This window comes from Haemorhous mexicanus, chromosome Z (assembly GCF_027477595.1).
Source record: "Haemorhous mexicanus isolate bHaeMex1 chromosome Z, bHaeMex1.pri, whole genome shotgun sequence".
Classification (NCBI taxonomy): domain Eukaryota; kingdom Metazoa; phylum Chordata; class Aves; order Passeriformes; family Fringillidae; genus Haemorhous; species Haemorhous mexicanus.
In genome coordinates, this window is record NC_082381.1 from 21302573 (window position 1) to 21321951 (window position 19379).

Here is a 19379-nt window from a genome sequence, read left to right on the forward strand (position 1 = left end):
ACAGATTTTCCTCCATGAGGATACCAGCAGTAGCACGACGCCAATTTTTTCCACCTCTTTTCTGTATCTTTGGTGCTTTTAAGAGTTCTTAAGGGGCCCAGCAGGAATGCAAGCACGTCTGATAATGTAAGTGATTTGAGAGCTCTGTCTTGTGCTGGTGCCTCAGGTTTTAGCTTTTATGTTTTTCAGATTCTGTTCTGCTTTAGTGTGTAAGTCTAGGCTTCATATTAGGGGATTGTAAGCTCTCTTCACAGAACAGGTAGACAAAATAATTCCTTCTCCAGCTGGGGACCAAGGAAAGCCAATCCAGACCTCAGGCCCAAGAGCACAAACAACGTTGAGTGGACTGAAGAGAGGAAACAAGAAGGATGGGACTTCCTGGGCTAAAGCTGTACTTGGACAATTAGCTCCAATATGCTAATGGACCAAAACCTATAAAAGTATGAGACCCCATGACCTGTGGTCCATTTTTGTGGCCATTTTGGCTTGTGCTGCCCAAAGTGGATCTGTTTGAGGCCTCTTAATAAATACCTGCTTTATTCTTTAGCTCAGTCTAGTCTCTGGTCTAGGTCAGCCTTCACAAGGCATCAATGCCTTGCCACGTGAGTGTTCATGACAAGCTGGACATCCCACTGGTGGCTCTGCCAAGTTCAATTCATCCCAGTTCATCCCAATTCAGTGGAACCAGCAGCCTTGAGATGCTGAGAAGAGCAAGCACAGTGGGTGGGTGTGCATGCACACAGCTGAGGGATGACTGCTGTGTGGGCAGAAGGTTTTGGACTGCTGTACATCTTCACTCTCCCAAGCTGGAAGAGTATTTGCATGGATCTTTTTCTAAGCCATTGCCTGGGGGGCTTATGCACCATCTCCCCCTGTTCCACCCAACAAGGAGGGTGCAGCAGGAGGAAACATTTTGCAGCACTCATGGCCTCTCCTGCTGCTCACAGATCAAAAGCCAGGAGTGGCTGTGTGCAGGGAGGTTCCGTACATGGTGCTCTTTGATAAGATGAAGGAATGAACAGAGGAGATCAATTGCAGGCATTTTTAGACACTTGTGTGTAGAAAGGCAGCTTAGGAGCTTAGAGATGCTTACTCATTTATATTTGCTGCCTTTAGCAGAGGAATATCAAAGAAACACAACATACATTGACATCTGTAGGTTTCAGTCAGGCCAAACATCCAGTAGCATTCTGAAAGACCTTCTGTATTCTATACTCTGTGCCTGAATTTCTCTGTAGAAAAGCAGTGCTGCTATTTGTGTCCTTACAAAGTGCAGCAGTGGGGTTGAGTTGCTGAGCACGTGCACGGTTCCATGCAATGCCTTGTGCTCCTGGAAGCTGCACATGCCATGTCTCCTCTGCAGAAGACAGGCTATGAAAACAAGGCCAATGTTACCTACATTTTTTTCCCTCAGGACTTGTTAGACACAATATTTTTTCAAAGGACTGCATTCGCCCTTCCTCAGCTTTCTTTTTTAAACAAATGAGCTGAAGGAGTTTCAGGCATGTGAGTGCCTGATCTCTCTTTCCCTCTAAAGGCTCTGCCTCTCAGAGCCCCAGTTAGCTGCCAGTGCTTTGGCACGGGCATCATTCATTCCCTGAACTTCTTTCCCTAAACACAAGTGGACTTCAACTGCAAAGCCTCTCTTTAGAATGGGATTGCTTTGGTCCGGGGCTCATCAGAGCCTGTGTCCTGAAACAGACCCAGGAAAAGGAGCAGATCCTGCTGCCTTCTGCTCCTGCTGATCTTAGCAGCAACTCCCCTGGCAGTTCCTTCAGGGACCTTTGCGCAAAGGGCTTCCATCATATCAGTGCTTGTGAGACTTTGTTGCTTCTCAGCGGTCCTGGATTTTGGGGCATCTCAGCACTTGTGGCCATGGCCCTTCCTTCATCCCCAGCCTGCAGCAGTCACAGTCACTGATGCCTCCCCCTTGCTGCAGCTCCTTTGCCAAAGTGCTGCCAAAGGCAGCGGAGCTGGCTCCGGATCCCTGCTGGCTTCTGCTCTCTGGGATGAGCTTCAGGGGGACACTTGGAGCACTTCCTAAAGAGCTGCCCGTGGGAGGGGGGGCAGATTTGTCCTCCGTGGTGCCAGAGACTGAACTACTGAATATCCTTTGTGGTTTAAACATTTTCAGGGAAGACTTTGGCCTACTACAGCAGAACTGTGTTACAAAAGCTGCAGAGATGACCACCACACCCTGAATGGGGCTCTGAGAGGCCCTGCAGGGTTCTCTGATGAAGAGGAGATAAAGTAACAGCTCAGGGGCATTCAGGAAGCACCAGCTGAATGCCTTCAGGGTGAAGATGAGAGCCCCAGGGCTATCAGCTGCCAGGTTCACACAGACCCTGGCACCAAAGCCTGGGGGGAGAGAGGCTTGGGGTGTGTGTTGGAAAGCCTCTGGTGAGAGGCAGTGGCCGCCCATCCTCTGCTGGGCAGAGCAGCCCAGCTGTGGGGCCCTTCACTGGGAGAAAGCTCGTCCACAAGCAAGGGGGTGATGTGCCCCATCAAAGGGCCCCGCAAAGGGGTGCCCAGACCCTGCACCAGAGCACTGCAGCATGATGCCACAGACCCCCAGTGCAGCAAGGGACAGTGTCCAACTGGCCCTCTGCAAGGGAGGCACCTGGGCATTCCCACCTGGCCAAAGCATCTGTTAATCCAGGGAATCCCACACTCGTCGGGACGTGTGGCAGTGAGGTGTGGCACCCTCACCACCAAGGAGAGCAGATGGAGGAGAGCAGCGAGACATGGCTGGGGCCCTTGGATGGGTGATAATGCTGTCACACAAAAGCCCTGTCACTGTCTCCCTATCCCCCCACCACCCATGCACACTTCTTTCTCCTCCTTTCTTTTGATTTCTCTTTGCCTCTTTTACTATTCAATAAAATACACCAATTTAGCACAAATCACACAACACCCATCGCAGCTGACAAATGGCATTTCCTGCAGATTGCCACAGCCCCACTGCTGATCCACAAATACGGGAGAACCAATTTCAGCTGAAAAATGTCATTTATTACAAACTGCTACACCTGCACTGACAATACAGAACTATACAAACCTCAATTTAGGTTTAAGCCAGGCATTTATTAAATTATTACTACCACTCTGAGTAAAAATACACAACTACTAACTTCAGTTAACAAAACTAAATTTATTGCCAACCTCTACAGCAACTCACTCTACACAAAGATCAATTAGGCGATTAACAACTTAATTTATTACATATAACTACAAATGTACATACAGAAATACAGCCTAGACAGGAATACAAAAATACGCATTTCCCCTCTCAATAGCCCTGTACCAAAACCTCATAGAATTATACATACAACAGTTAGAATTATACAACTATACCACTCTATACATGTTGAAATGTAACTAAATACATAGAGATATGCAAACAGATAAAAATATCAATGTAAATATAAATTGAAAATTACATATTATAAAGAAAATATATAAACAGATAGATAACACAAGCCTATCTAGAAATACAGACAAATATCACTGTGCCAAGCTAAATATCCATACAAATGCATCAATACAAATATACAGCTATACATATGCATACACATAAAAGTATAAAAAAAGACATATATACCTATCAAATACCAATATAACAGTTTAAAGACCCATATGCCTATACCTGCATTAACAGAAATAAACAGCAACACAACTGTATACATAGGAAACAGAACTAAACACAAAGATATAACAACATCCATGTGTACTTGTATATATATACACATACATATATGTAATTACAAACATATCTGTATGTATACATATATACACAGCATACATCACTAAACACCATACATACAGAAATATTCCTATACAAATAGCAAGCCCCATAGGTACATATCCAAATGATAATCCATCTCATGTGCAATTCTAGACATGTCTACACAGAGCTCCAAGCAGAGGGATCCCAGCTGCCCCATCTTCAAAGCCTCTCCCTCGGTCTCCTCCTCCCATGCAGAGCAGCTCTCCTGGACAGGGACAGCAGATGGGACATCTGGCAAGCAAAGGGAACACTGAGTGAGTACGGGGACGTTTCCCTTGGCAGCAGCTGCACTTCCATCAGGGAAGAGGAAATCTCAGAGCCTCCCCAGGAGGGTTAGAAAGAAAAAGCAGGCGAGCGGGCCAGGCTGTGGTGAGCGCAGCCGCGGCGGGACCGTCCCGCAGCCCCGGCAGCCCGGCACAGGCGGCACAGCTGCCGGGCCCTGCCGGCACGGCTGCCTTGGCCAAGGACAGCCCCTGTGCCGGCCGGGGCAGCTGCGCTGAGCGGCCCCAGCACGGGCAGGGCCCGCTCCTGCCCCGCCGGGCAGTGCCCACGGCCACAGCCCACGCCGCCCTCAGCCCCACCCTGCCTGCCCGGGCCTGTGGCCTCACCCGAGCTCTCTCCAGGCTGGCAGCAGCAGGTCCCCGTTCACTGCTCCTGCTGCTGGCCTTCAGCTTCTCTCTGCTGGCTCCTGTCAGTCTCTGGCTGTCCTCGAGGTCTTCCTTGCAGCTGGGGCAAAAGTGGAGGCTCTGCAATTGGTTCCAAGGCCTGGCAGAGCTGCAGTCCTGGAGCCCTCTGTGCTCCCTGCTGGCTCCATCCATCCCTTCAGCCCCGCCATGTTCTCACTGAACCCCCAGCGCCCTTCAGTTTCTTCAGGCCCTCACTGTCCTCTCATCCCCTCAGTCCCTTTCTGACCCATCCCATCCCATCCCATCCCCATTAGACCTGCCAGCCCCTCAGCCTGTGCCACTTCCCTGTCACCTCAGTGCCACCATTGGCCTCGGCTGCCCCACAGCCCCCAGCCCCAGCAGCAGCTCAGGCTCCCCGTCCCTTCAGCGCCACCGCCCCCTCAGCCCCCTCAGCCCCCTCTGGCTCACCGTCCTTCAGCAGCTCCTCAGGGGACAGTGCCTGGGGCCAGCGGCAGCTCCCACCGCTCCAGGGACAGCCGGGGCTGGAAGTGCTGCTCTGGCCGGCCCGGCCGCCAGCTCGGACCCAGCACAGGGAGAGGGGACACAGGGGGCACAGGGGGAAAAGCAAGAGGTGAGAAAGGCAGCCGAGGGGGCAAAGAGGTAAAAATGCAGCCTAGGCCTACACAAACAGCAATCTATCCATCAATCTATAAATCTAAACACTCATATTCCTCTTACTATATATCTATATTCATTTATAAATGAAACTTCATATATATATTTTTTTAAGCTTTACACAAATAAAAATTTAACTCTGAAAATCTATAAGTGTAAATTTATAATAAAATCTATCACTTCTCTAACTGAATACATATCCCCATTTAACTCTACAGATCTATCAATATATGCACATATAAACAGAACACTAATCTGTAAACAGAATTATAACCTTTGATAAATAAAACCATAGGAATTTATAAACATATTTACAAACAGAGGAATTCTACCTGCCTGATGGTCACGGGCTCTCCTCTGTCTCCTCCTGCCATGCAGGGCAGCCCTCCTAGAGATGTTGGTCAGATGGCATCTGGGAAGCCAAGGGAACGCTCAGTCAATATTGGCCCTTGTGCACCTTTCCCCTGGACAGCAATTGCCCTTCTACCAGGGACTGCCAAAGATGGCCTGAAAGGCAGACTCTCACTTGGCAATTTGAAGCCTGCCCTTAAAAGAACAGGGACCATTCCAGGTGTTCAAAAGTGTGTTTCAAAACATTGAAGGGTCTCGATAAAGTCTCAGCACTCGCAGCGCAAAGGGCACCCACGAGAGCTTGAAACACACACAGAGCCCCAGGTGCCACAAAGAAGCCCAGCCTTGTTCTTTCTCTGTGCTGACAGACAGACCTCAGTCCTCACTGAAATGCCTGAAGCTGAGGGCTGCTGGGAGCTGAGTCATGAACCAGCTCCATTACCAGGGCCATCTACCAACTGCCCCCTGCAGCGAGCAGCAGCTGCTCCAACTCGACCATCGGCTCTGGCAGGAAGGGCTGCGAGGGACAGAGCTCCCTACGAGGCCTGCAGGCTGCACCAGCTTGGCTAAGGAATGGATCCAAAGCGCTCCCTCTCTCCTCTTAGGTCTCCCTAATCAGGGCTCATTCCAGCTTTCCGTTCTGATATTGGACTGACTGTGATGTTTCACTTGGCTGGCCTCTGATGTTCTGCTCCTTGTTTTTCTGGTGGGTCAGCACCAATACCAGCAGACTGGTACTACACTGAGTCAGTGATCTGGACTTCTAGCCTGACTTTTTGCTCTTTTTTTCCCCTGTTCCTTCAAGAGTCGCTCAGCCTGGCCTCCCCTGTCAGCCTGCAGCAAATTTATCCACCGATTTCAGCACAAGGCTGGGACACCCGACTTGGTGACACAACTCCCCCAAGGTCAGCTTTATTCCCTGCTCTCTTGCCACGGCACAGGACTCAGTGCCAGAGCCTCTGGAGAAGTGTGGAGGGCAGGGCTAAGGCAGCTTGTGCCAGTGCAGGATTTGAACTCAAGGCACCAGGAAGCACCAAGCCTGCTCAGAGCAGCCATCTCCCACCTCTCTAAACCAGTGAGGGCTCTGTCCTTACCAGGCTCCTCGGGCTCCTGGGAACCGTTCCTGCAGCTCTCAGTGCCAGATGAAGCTTCCTCTGCTGCAGCTCTGTCCACAGGCTCCCCTCCTGAGGAATCGGGGGCAACACTGACATTGTCCTGAGCAGAAAAACAGAAAGAAAGGAACCCAAAGATCACTCACTATTTTCCTGGAAACACATCAGGGATACGATAACTCTCCTTCTCCACTCCCAAAGGACATGGAGCACGGAGGAGGGAACACTGCACACACGGTTCACATGAGCAGCCTTTTAAACTCAGGATTCAGGTGGCCAAGGTGAAACTGAAGCTCTTACAAAATGACCTTTGAGACAAAACATGAGCACAGCAAACCAGGAGACACCAAGTGAGGGGACGTGCCCTCAAGCTCTGACCCTGGCTCAGGCCAGAGCTGGGAGAAATCAGCCAGCAGAAAGCCATGGGCTCTCCCTGCTGCCAGCAAGGACAGAGCTCGCTGCCTGCCCTGCCCAGGGCTGGGTGCTGCAAACCCCCACACAAAGCACACATTTCTGCCTGGGCATCTCACCACCCCCAGCCAAGCGCTCACACAACCCAGCACGAGGTGGTGCTTTTTGGAGCCCTCTGCTGCTGCCCCATGGGTATGATCCAGGCAAACATTTATGCACCGTGTTCGAAAAGTGTTCCAAACAGTTGGAGACAACAAAAATATCAAAATTCTGGAAGCTCTCAATTCCTATCATCTCAGTCTAATCCTGAAAGAAAATCTAAGTTACGTGTCTTTGGAAAAATAGGTATAATTATATTCTATGAAGAAGACATTTGAAGAAGAATTTAATAGACTCTATTCAGAGCTTGATTTTTCTTACTGGTTATTTGTGCTGGAATTGCCTAGCTAGAAACAGCCAGAATTGCTCTAATAGACTGATTTCTTCCAAGGGAGTAAGAAGGACAGGAAAATACAGGTCAGTCAGCTTTGCCTCCATCCCCTGACAGGGGATGGAGTAACTAATCCTGGAAACCATGCCAGACAAATGGAGAAGTTGATTGGGAGTAATGGTTAACCTACCCAATGCCCGTGACAGGACAGCCAGACTGATGGATATGGGTGGAGCAATGGATGATGTCTACCCCAGCTTCACCCAAGCCTTTGAGACAGCCTCCTACAGCAGCCTTAAACACAAACTGCCAAAATGCCCAGTGAGGAAGGCTGGAAAATGGATGAGGGCTGTCATCAGTGGCACAAAGTAGAGCTGGAGGCAAGTCCCGGGTGCTCTGACCCCCAGGGGCTGATGCTGGGGCAGATACTCTTTAATGTCCTCATTCATGGCCCGCCTGGAGGAGCAGTTTACCCTCAGCAAGTCTGCAGAGAACACAAAAGTGGAAGGAGCAGCTGACAGCCCAAATGCTCCTGCCATCCAGAGGCACTTCGCCAGGCTAAAGAATTGGCCTGAGGGGAATCTGATGGAGTTGAAGGAAGGGAAATGAGAAGTCTTGGACCTGGGCAGGAATAACCCCGGGAATCAAGAGGGGCTGGAAAGCGGACATTTTATCTTCCTTGCCTTGGTGCTTTGGGGTTGCATTGCAAAGCAAAGGCAGCAGGATGACTGCAGCCGGAGAAAGAGAGGGTTTGCGGAGCCGAGCCCGGCCGGCCCCGGAGCCGCCCCGCCCGCGCTGTGCCCGCAGCCCCGGCTCTGCCGCGCTCGTCCCCGCCAAGTCCGGCCCGCGCCGGGGCCGCGCTGGGCGCGCGGGGGCCCGAGCGCAGCTCCCCCCTCAGGCCGCGCGCCGCCGGCTCAGCCGCGGCCGTTGCGCTGCGGGCGGTGCGGCCACAGTCGGCGATCGACGCCATGGCGGAGCTGCCGCTGCCCGCCGGGCTCCGCGCCAGCACCTTCCCCGCCAAGCTCTGGCGCCTGGCCAACAGTCCCCGCGTCCGCTCCGTGCGCTGGGACAGCCGCGCCACGGGGCTGCTCATCGACCGCTCCCTCTTCGAGCGAGAGCTGCTCAGCTCGGGCGACGCCCAGAGGGGCGGTGGCGATGGGCGGGCCCCGCTGCCGCACACCTTCCGGGCCACGCAGTTCCGCAGCTTCGTGCGGCAGCTCTACCGCTACGGCTTCCTCAAGGTGCCGGGCTGGCTCGGCTCGGCTGCGCCGGGCGATGCCGGGGCCTGGCTCCACTACAGCAACCCCTGCTTTCGCCGGGACCGCCCCAACCTCCTGCTGCGCATCAAGCGCCGCAGCGCGGCCAACAGGCAGCGGCCGGCAGCGGGGCGGGAGGGCCTCCGGCGCCCGCCCTGCGGCTCCCAGCAGCTGCCCGGGGCGCGGCCGCTGCCGGATGGGCGGCACGGGCGCGGTCGCTTCAGGCCGCTGCCCAGGGAGCGGCCGCCGCTGCCGGCCGGGCGCCCGCCCAGCGGCTTCCTGCTGCTGCACAGGGAGCGGACGCTGCCGGACGGGCGGGAGCTGCGCAGCCCCCGGCCCGGCCGCCTGCAGCAGCCCCCGGGGAGCGGCCGCTGCTCGCCCGGCGCCCGCCCTGCAGCTTCCACCTGCTGCACAGGGACCGGCCGGGGCCGGCCCGGCGGGAGGGGCCGAGCCGCTTCCAGGAGCTCTACGGGGAGCGGCTGCCGCCCGCCGAGCGGGAGGTGCTCGGCATCCCGCCCTGCCATTTCCTCGGGCTCCACGGGGAGCGGCTGCTGCCGCTCGGCCGGCAGGGGCCCCGCAGCCACTTGCAGGAGCTCTACGGGGAGCAGCTGCCTCCGGCCGAGCGCGGCGTACTCGGCATCCAGCCCTGCAGCTTCCGGCAGCTCCCCAGGGAGCAGCAGCCCCCAGCCTACGACCCACGAGGTAGGAAAAAACTTGTAGCCTTGCTTTTGCAAAAGGTTAGGAAAAGTGACCCTTTGAAGTAGTTTTCCATAAGGCTCTCTCATTGTCGGCCAGAAGTTGTCAAGCATACCGGGAAGGGGCACCTAGGAGGCCAAAAAGATTCTCTGCCTGGTTTTCCTGGCTGCTTCCCGTGATGTTTGATCCAAGGCAGCACTCGAGCTCTGTGTCCCCCAGCCACATTGTGGAGCCTGACCAACGCGTTTGGATTCTTGCAGCCACCCCGGGCACTTCAGGGCCCAGCGCTCCAGCTGGCAGTGCAGCTTGTGCAGCATCGACGGCCTGCAGCTCAGCACAGAACGCACCTGGGCAGGAGAGATGGTCGCCAGCAGATCTAGGCCTTGCCGTCGAGAAGATGATTCGGGAGATCAGGATGTCCCTGTCTGAAAGATCTCCCTCTGCTCAGGTAATTGCATTGGATGGGGATAAAAGGGGCTGGACTGAGAGCTTTCAAACGTGGTTACATGGCGGAGAAGCAAAGGCTTCTTTAATTGAACTTATTTCATCATGATTTACGTATTTATTCTTCTTGCGAAAGAAAGATTTCTGAGAGAGGGAATGAAGAAGAAATGAAAAAGAGGTTTTTTTCTTGCTGGGAAAGAAGAGTGTTTGGAGAATTGCCACTGAAGGCCAAGTGTCCCGTGTAGGGAGGGACATGCCAGAGGTGCCTCTGTTCCAGCAGCAGGTGTGGGCTGTGCCTCTTTTGGGTGGGAAGGCCAAGGCCAGGCAAGGGCAGGACTGCAGCTGTATCTGCTGCTGTGTGAGCCCTGCCGTGCGTGTATGTGCTCCCAGAGCCGTGGCTGGGGCTGGGCTGGAGCTGCAGCTCTCTGTCCTTTTGCAGAATATTATACGTGTTGGCCAAAGAATGTCTCTCTTTCTATTCATGTGCTGACCCATTGCCTGCAGTACATTTATGATTATGAAGCATGGCAAACTCAAGTTGGGGAGAGGTATTTTTTTGGATTTACCAATGCCTTCTTCTCAAGTGGCATCACTTTTGTCTTCTGTAAAGTCAGACTTAGCAGTTTTCAGAAGCATTTTATTCCGTAATAAAAGAAAACGTTGCAGGCTCGGAACCATCTTTAGAATCTTTAGGGGTCCTGTTGGCCGTGATGACGCAGAAGAGATGAATGTTCTGGAACTGGTCATAGTGAGAATATCTTTGTGTCCAAAGGTAATTTGCAGGTGCTTCATTGTGGACATTTACTTCCTCGTTGGAATAGAAACACTACTTGGTTGTCCGGCTTTTCCTGTCTTTTGGGTTGTTTTTTTTTTCCTGCTGTCCCAATGTCCAGATTTTTGCCCCTGATCACAAATGTGATCCTGGGAATGTCCTGGGTGCATAAATGTTTACCTGGATCATACCCATGGGGCAGCAGCAGAGGACTCCAAAAAGCACCACCTTGTGCTGGGTTGTGTGAGCACTTGGCTGGGGGTGGGTGAGACTCCCAGGCAGAAGTGTGTGCTTTGTGTGGGGGTTTGCAGCACCCAGCCCTGGGCAGGGCTGGCAGCGAGCTCTGTCCTTGCTGGTAGCAGGGAGAGCCCCTGGCTTTCTGCTGGCTGATTTCTCCCAGCCCTGGCATGAGCCAGGGTCAGAGCGTGAGGGCACGTCCCCACACTTGGTGTCTCCTGGTTTGCTGTGCTCATGTTTTGTCTCAAAAGTTATTTTGTAAGAGCCTCAGTTTCACCTTGGCCACCTGAATCCTGAGTTTAAAAGGCTCCTCATGTGAACCGTATGGGCAGTGTTCCCTCCTTTGTGCTCCATGTCTTTTGGGAGTGGAGAAGGAGAGTTATCGTATCCCTGATGTGTTTCCAGGAAAATAGTGAGTGATCTTTGGGTTCCTTTCTTTCTGTTTTTCTGCTCAGGACAATGTCAGTGTTGCCCCCGATTCCTCAGGAGGGGAGCCTGTGGACAGAGCTGCAGCAGAGGAAGCTGCATCTGGCACCGAGAGCTGCAGGAACGGTTCCCAGGAGCCCGAGGAGCCTGGTAAGGACAGAGCCCTCACTGGTTTAGAGAGGTGTGAGATGGCTGCTCTGAGCAGGCTTGGTGCTTCCTGGTGCCTTGAGTTCAAATCCTGCACTGGCACAAGCTGCCTTAGCCCTGCCCTCAACGCTTCTCCAGAGGCTCTGGCACTGAGTCCTGTGCCGTGGCAAGAGAGCAGGGAATAAAGCTGACCTTGGGGGAGTTGTGTCACCAAGTCGGGTGTCCCAGCCTTGTGCTGAAGTCGGTGGATAAATTTGCTGCAGGCTGACAGGGGAGGCCAGGCTGAGCGACTCTTGAAGGAACAGGGGAAAGAAAGAGCAAAAAGTCAGGCTAGAAGTCCAGATCACTGACTCAGTGTAGTACCAGTCTGCTGGTATTGGTGCTGACCCACCAGAAAAACAAGGAGCAGAACATCAGAGGCCAGCCAAGTAAAACATCACAGTCAGTCCAATATCAGAAGGGAAAGATGTAAGGAGCTCTGATTAGGGAGACCTAAGAGGAGAGAGGGAGCGCTTTGGATCCATTCCTTAGCCATGCTGGTGCAGCCTGCAGGCCTCGTAGGGAGCTCTGTCCCTCGCAGCCCTTCCTGCCAGAGCCGATGGTCGAGTTGGAGCAGCTGCTGCTCGCTGCAGGGGGCAGTTGGTAGATGGCCCTGGTAATGGAGCTGGTTCATGACTCAGCTCCCAGCAGCCCTCAGCTTCAGGCATTTCAGTGAGGACTGAGGTCTGTCTGTCAGCACAGAGAAAGAACAAGGCTGGGCTTCTTTGTGGCTCCTGGGGCTGTGTGTGTTTCAAGCTCTCGTGGGTGCCCTTTGCGCTGCGAGTGCTGAGACTTTATTGAGACCCTTCAGTGTTTTGAAACACACTTTTGAACACTTGGAATGGTCTCTGTTCTTTTAAGGGCAGGCTTCAAATTGCCAAGTGAGAGTCTGCCTTTCAGGCCATCTTTGACAGTCCCTGGTAGAAGGGCAATTGCTGTCCAAGGGAAAGGTGCACAAGGGCCAATATTGACTGAGCGTTCCCTTGGCTTCCCAGATGCCATCTGACCAACATCTCCAGGAGGGCTGCCCTGCATGGCAGGAGGAGACAGAGGAGAGCCCGTGACCATCGGGCAGGTAGAATTCCTCTGTTTGTAAATATGTTTATAGATTGCTATGGTTTTATTTATCAAAGGGTATAATTCTATTTACAGATTAGAGTGTTCTGTTTATATGTGCATATATTGATAGATCTGTAGAGTTAAATGGGGATATGTATTCAGGTAGTGATAGATTTTATTATAAATTTACACTTATAGATTTTCAGAGTTAAATTTTTATTGTGTAGTGTCCAAAAAAAAAATATAGATGAAGTTTCATTTATAAATGCGTATAGTTATATAGTAACAGGAATATGAACATTTAGATGGATAGATTGCTGTTTGTGTAGGCCTAGGCTGCATTTTTACCTCTTTGCCCCCTCGGCTGCCTTTCTCACCTCTTGCTTTTCCCCCTGTGCCCCCTGTGTCCCCTCTCCCTGTGCTGGGTCCGAGCTGGCGGCCGGGCCGGCCAGAGCAGCACTTCCAGCCCCGGCTGTCCCTGGAGCGGTGGGAGCTGCCGCTGGCCCCAGGCACTGTCCCCTGAGGAGCTGCTGAAGGACGGTGAGACAGAGGGGGCTGAGGGGGCTGAGGGGGCGGTGGCGCTGAAGGGACGGGGAGCCTGAGCTGCTGCTGGGGCTGGGGGCTGTGGGGCAGCCGAGGCCGATGGTGGCACTGAGGTGACAGGGAAGTGGCACAGGCTGAGGGGCTGGCAGGTCTAATGGGGATGGGATGGGATGGGTCAGAAAGGGACTGAGGGGATGAGAGGACAGTGAGGGGCTGAAGAAACTGAAGGGCGCTGGGGGTTCAGTGAGAGCATGGCGGGGCTGAAGGGATGGATGGAGCCAGCAGGGAGCACAGAGGGCTCCAGGACTGCAGCTCTGCCAGGCCTTGGAACCAATTGCAGAGCCTCCACTTTTGCCCCAGCTGCATGGAAGACCTTGAGGACCACCAGAGCCTGATGGGAGCCAGCAGAGAGAAGCTGAATGGCAGCAGCAGGAGCAGGGAACGGGGACCTGCTGCTGCCAGCCTGGAGAGAGCTCGGGTGAGGCCACAGGCCCGGGCAGGCAGGGTGGGGCTGAGGGCGGCGTGGGCTGTGGCCGTGGGCACTGCCCGGCGGGGCAGGAGCGGGCCCTGCCCGTGCTGGGGCCGCTCAGCGCAGCTGCCCCGGCCGGCACAGGGGCTGTCCTTGGCCAAGGCAGCTGTGCCAGCAGGGCCCGGCAGCTGTGCCGCCTGTGCCGGGCTGCCGGGGCTGCGGGACGATTCCGCCGCGGCTGCGCTCACCACAGCCTGGCCCGCTCGCCTGCTTTTTCTTTCCAGCCCTCCTGGGGAGGCTCTGAGATTTCCTCTTCCCTGATGGAAGTGCAGCTGCTTCCAAGGGAAACGTCCCCGTACTCACTCAGTGTTCCCTTTGCTTGCCAGATGTCCCATCTGCTGTCCCTGTCCAGGAGAGCTGCTCTGCACGGGAGGAGGAGACCGAGGGAGAGGCTTTGAAGATGGGGCAGCTGGGACCCTTCTCCTTCATGTGCTGTTTGAAGATATACAGACTTGCATGCAGTCATTGATATTTACATCGATATTTTCATACGTAGCTTGCTATTGTTTCGGTGTATTTCTCTACGTATGTTGTTATATTTATTAATGTACTCTGTATATATGTACGTATAGATATATACATACAGGTTTGCAGTTCCGTTTTTGTGTAATTATGTATCTAGTTTTTTATGTTTGTTGTAATATCTGTGTTCAGTTATTTTTCCGTATGCGTTCAGCTTTGTAGGTGTTTATATTTATTGATGTAGTTTTCAGTATATGTCTTTTTAAATTACTGTATTGGTATTTCTATTAGTAGATATGCCTTTTTTTATATTTTTTTATGTATATTGACCTATTTCTATTAAATGTTACACATGTCTCCAGATGTATAGCTGTATATTTGTATGGATGCAGTTGGATTGCTGTTTATATTGCTACAGCAATATTTGTATATTTTTAGATAGTTGTGGTTAATATATCTATTTTTATATATATTGTATATAAACTTTAATATTTAATCTATATTTACATCTGTATATTTTTTAGTTATATATGTATTTTTTAATATGTGCTTATATGTATGTATTTAAATAGTTTTAAAGATGTATAGAGGGTGTAGTTGCATAACTCTATCTAGTGAATTCTTAGTTTAAGGCTATTTTGAGATGGAATGCTTACTTTTGTATTTCTATATGGGGTCCACGTTTGTAGTAATAGGTAATAAATTAAGCTGTTAAACGCCTAATTGATCTTTGTGTATCGTGAGTTATGTATAGTAGAGGCTAGCAATAAATCAAGTTTGGTTAAGTGAACTTGGTATTTGTATATCTTTACATAGACTGGTTGTAATAATCTAATAAATTGCTGGTTTTACCTTAAATTGAGATCTGTTGAGTTCTGTATTTTCAGCATGGGTGTAGCAATTTGTAATAAATGACATTTTTCTACTGAAATTGATTCTGGTGGATTTGGGGATCAGCAGTGCAGCTGTGGCAATCTGCAGGAAATGCCATTTGTCAGCTGCGATGGCTGTTGTGTGATTTGTGCTACCCAAAGCCATGAGCAGATGGAAATGCTGGAGGATTTTGGCCATGGAAATCTCTGGCCATGGCCAGCACATGCCCCACCTGCACTCAGGCTGGGCAAGGGAAGGGCAGATTTGGGCTGGCAGCAGAGCCACGCCTTGGCTCAGAACTCGCTGCAGAGGCCTGCTGAGAAAACTCCGGGACTCCACTGAGAGCAGAACTCCAAGCAGGAGCAACCCTGGAAGGAGCAATCATTCACAAGGAAAAAAAGAGAGAAAATGTGGCCGAGCAGATGTGGGGATACTCTGTGAGTCTGATGAAATGCCCAGAATCACCACTGCCTCGGCACGTCTTCCGCAAAAATATTTTGTTAAAAACTGAACACCTCCCATGAAATACAGATTGCACTTTCCCCTTCACTTCCCTTGCTGTGTGACTGGAGACACTCTCTCCTTATCACTGAGAATTTTTGCCCTTCCGCACCTCCCATTCAATCAAAGATGATGTACTACCTCTTGGCACCATAAATGAAAACAGCCCTGCCCTCGTGGCAGTGTTTGCAAAGCCTTCCCTCCTCCTGTCCCCACGTCTCACGGAACCCTCCCCTGCTGTTGTCCAAACTGTGCCTGAGGTGAGTGAGGGCTCCAGGAGCTCAGGAGGGTGCCAGAGCACCGCCCGTGGGAAGGTTTTGCAAGGCTTCCTAAGCACCAGTAAACTCTGGGTTTGCCAATCTTCCCCTGGAATACTGTCCTGCTCAAGAATGATCTTGGAGGGCACTGTGCCTCCAGCTCACTCAAGTAAAGTTTGTTTTCTTCAAGGCTTGAATAGAAGAAAAATGAAAATTGTCATTTTTAGAGTGAAATTTGGGGGTTGGTGCAGCTGGGTTTGCTCCATTACTTGCTGTGGAAATTAGGGAAAAGCTTTACATTCCCAGCAGAAGCTGACTACCGGCCCACACTGACCTGAATGGGGCCCAGGTGGGCTTGCTGCACGCTGGTCCAAGGGAAAAGCTGGAACAAAGTCCCCTTTTACTGCAGATGGAGTCTGCACTGTTGTCTCCAGGGCTGTCTGTGGTAAGACACAGCAATCCAGCCAGAAATTGTGGATATGAGAGTTCCAACAGCAACCTGCTTCTGCAGGGTGAGGGACGAGGCCAGTCCAAAAGCCTGGAAGGTGCTCTGGGTTCTGGAGAAGGCCGGGCTGTCCTGGTGCAGGGATGGCTTTCAAAGGGAACCTCACACCTCATGCTGCTGACCGAGGGCAGCTGGTGGCCTTCCACAAAATGCTTCTTTGGTCCAGCTCTTGGAAAAGTTCCAGCCGGCAACAATTCCTGCTGCTCACACCAGCCCTTTCCAAGCAGGAGGAATTTGTGTAAGCAGCCTGACAGCTTACTGGCAGGAGATAAAAATACCCAGCTTAGTGTTATCAACTCTCTGTCAGAAGCCACTTCCTCAGTTCCTCATCTCCTCCAGTTGTCTCAGACGTGGAGGAAGCAGCAGGAAATCTCTGATCCTGGAAGGGAAAGCAGAAGGAGGAGAGGCAGTGGCCAGTCCCTGGGGCCTTGGGAGCAGGGAGAGCCATCCAAAATAGGATCTCTGCTGGGCTGTGGAGATAAGAGTGACCAACCAGCAATGCTGTGTGTGAAACTGGAGCCCTCTGTGAAGGTGAGCATGGAAATCTGACCTTGCAAAACAGAGAAAAAGGTGTCCTTGGGTATTTGCCAAAGCTTGGAGGGGCTCTGAGCCACCTGGTCTAGTGGAAGGTGTCCCTGCCCATGGCAGAGGGGTTGATCTAGAGGGTCTTTAAGGCCCCTTCCAACCCAAGCCCCTCTGTGAGTCTGAATTACAAACCTACAATGACAAAGAGAGCACAGCAAACCTGGCCCCCCACTGATATTGGAGGGTGCTGCAGTCACTCATGTCACCTGGAGACTGGTTTGTATCTGGAGAAATTTTCATGGTCCCACAGAATTTTGGTGTGACTTTCTCAGTTCAGGGCCCCAAAAAGATGCCAGAACAGATGATTTGCAAGCACAGAATTGGTTAAGCTGCCCGTGAACCTGATGGGAGAAGTGTATTCATGTTATTGCAGCATTTACCTTGTACAGGTGATACTTGGTTTCCATTTTGAATATGCAATGTTCTTGCACAATGCTTATATTTGCAGAAATACTGGCTTTAAATCCTAATTCCATCTTCACACAAGGATGTGTAATCCATCAGAAATGTTTAACATGGAGCCATGTTAGCTTTGGGCTCGATGGTATGGGTTGTTTAAAGTGTTTGATGAGTAATGGTAGCTGTAACAAAAACCCCTCTTGTTAATTTGGGTCTGTCCTTTATCAACCCTGTTGCATAGACATCACTCATTTACAGCAGAGACTAAATGAAATTCTTTAATAGTGATGAGAATTGTGCAATTCAGGCTGATCAAAGGGGAAGTTTTCTGTTATTGTGAAAAGACATCAAGATACCTTGTTTGCTGTACATCCTGGAGGGGCTTTCCAGTTAAGAGTGAAAAGGAAAAAGACATTTCTCTTAAGAAGTGTCTTGAAAGAGCTTTTTGTATTACCAGAAGCAGCTACACTGATACTGACCTCCACATTTATAAATGCACAACAACCACTTACGTGACTTCATCTGGCCATGATTTTTAGCTGCAATTCCAGAATCTCATCAAACATGTTGCTATCCTTTAAACAAGGAAGGAGAGCACAAATACCAACATTTCTCACCAGCCTTCTGGGTTGGAAAGACCATTTAATTTCTGCTCCCTTAGCTTTCAGCCTAAACTCCTAAACTCTGCTGTGCAAACCTTAGGTCTATGTTGGACCTTATAAACTTCTTGAGCAGCAACTTAGGTGCAAATCTGCTACAAAACCCTTCAGGCACCACACTGATTTATGGTGGCAGGACTTCACTGTTCCAGCACAGAATTTACTTCACTTGCTCCTGCAAGTCATTTCCACACTGAAAGTGAAATCAGTGCCTTGCTACCTTGGTTCGATAGGATTTTCCTCCTGTCCTGATAGACAACAGGGAAAAAGATTTGTTTCTATTATACCACTAAATCTAAATCTTTGGGTTGAGAGCAAAAGAAAAATGTTACTTTAGGAAGTAATTTCTGCAGGGACTCTTTGGCATGAGGACAAACTGTGGTGTGCTGGCAAGAGCAGCACTGTCCCTGAGGGCACAAGCCCTCTGAAGGATGAACAGGCTGTTGTCACAGGGGCCACACCTGCAGGATGAAAATCCACCGTGCCCTTAACTCAATGCAAACTAAGCACAAGTGACACAGCTCCTCATCCTCAGCAAGGACTTGCCTCTGCAGAGATCTTACTGACAGACTCAGCTCTTGTTTGCAAGTGCTGTGACACTGTCACACCAGTCAACCATCCCTCCCTCTCTTGTCCTTCTCTGTGTCCGACTGCTGAGCTGCTGCTGAGAAAGAAGAGGCAGAGTCCTTCAGGCCAACGGGGACTTTCCAATGGGCAGAAACTTCCTCCTTTCTTTTGCTTTCAGTGACAGCAGAGGGGTTTGTCCTCAGTCTCTGTGTCAGCAGGGAAATTGTGCCTGCCCATCACACCTAGGACATGAACAACCTGGATTTTTATTGGTGTGAAACCCAGAGTGACCTGACCTTCTGCAGGAACATGGAGAGAAGAGTCAAAAGGGATTCCTGGAATGTTGCAATAAGCAGATACTGGTAATAAACATATATAGATAAAAAGGCATACAAACTCATCCAAGCATATGGAACTTATGTAAACCTAGTTTAAAAATATGCATTTTATTGCAATAAACAGTGGGGATTGCAGAGCACAGGAAAAAAGTTTCTGGTGGGAGGAACACTGGTTTTAAAGGTAGGACCAGCTCATGAGGTTTGATTTTTTACCTTTTTCAGAGTACAAGGAAGTCATGGTGTTCCAGAGCAGAATCTGGGGCCAAAGTTTTGAGAAGAGGGTGTGATAAGATCACCAGAGTATTTTATCAGAGTATTTAGGAAGAAGCCCTGCAGAGCTTCTCTTTGGCTTTGACTGAAAGTAGAAGTCCTGTTTTTACCAATAATTTTGATCTCTTGGTGTTCTGGAGGAAGAAAAGGAGAACAACAAACCACCTGAAGTCTGCATTGAGGTGAGGTGTACCACAGAGGGCCAAGAGCTCACCAAGGCAAGAGACCCTCCTGTAACTTAAACTGGTCTTTCAATAACAGCAATAATTTCTCAGTACATGTTGATTTCAGCAGGCACCAGCAGAGTAAGTGTAAGTCAGATTCTCTCTTCTTCTTCTGGCCTTTCACATATCACTGAGGAAAGGGGAGGCTGTGACATTCTCTGTTCAATCTTTAATTCTTCAGAAGTCAAAACTGAATTCT

General features: G+C 50.9%; 2 long non-coding RNA genes across 2 annotated transcripts; one reads left to right on the forward strand and one right to left on the reverse strand.

Moving 5' to 3' along the window:
* Window positions 1-3607: 3607 nt before the first annotated feature.
* LOC132341737 (uncharacterized) lies at window positions 3608-5306 on the reverse strand. The gene is made up of 3 exons (XR_009490294.1): window positions 4882-5306; window positions 4396-4513; window positions 3608-4018 (listed from the first exon to the last, which is right to left on the reverse strand). It is a non-coding gene; the product is annotated as an uncharacterized LOC132341737 (long non-coding RNA).
* A 7110-nt stretch (window positions 5307-12416) lies between these two features.
* Window positions 12417-14860, forward strand: LOC132341735 (uncharacterized). The gene is made up of 3 exons (XR_009490292.1): window positions 12417-13008; window positions 13372-13489; window positions 13867-14860. It is a non-coding gene; the product is annotated as an uncharacterized LOC132341735 (long non-coding RNA).
* Window positions 14861-19379: the final 4519 nt, after the last annotated feature.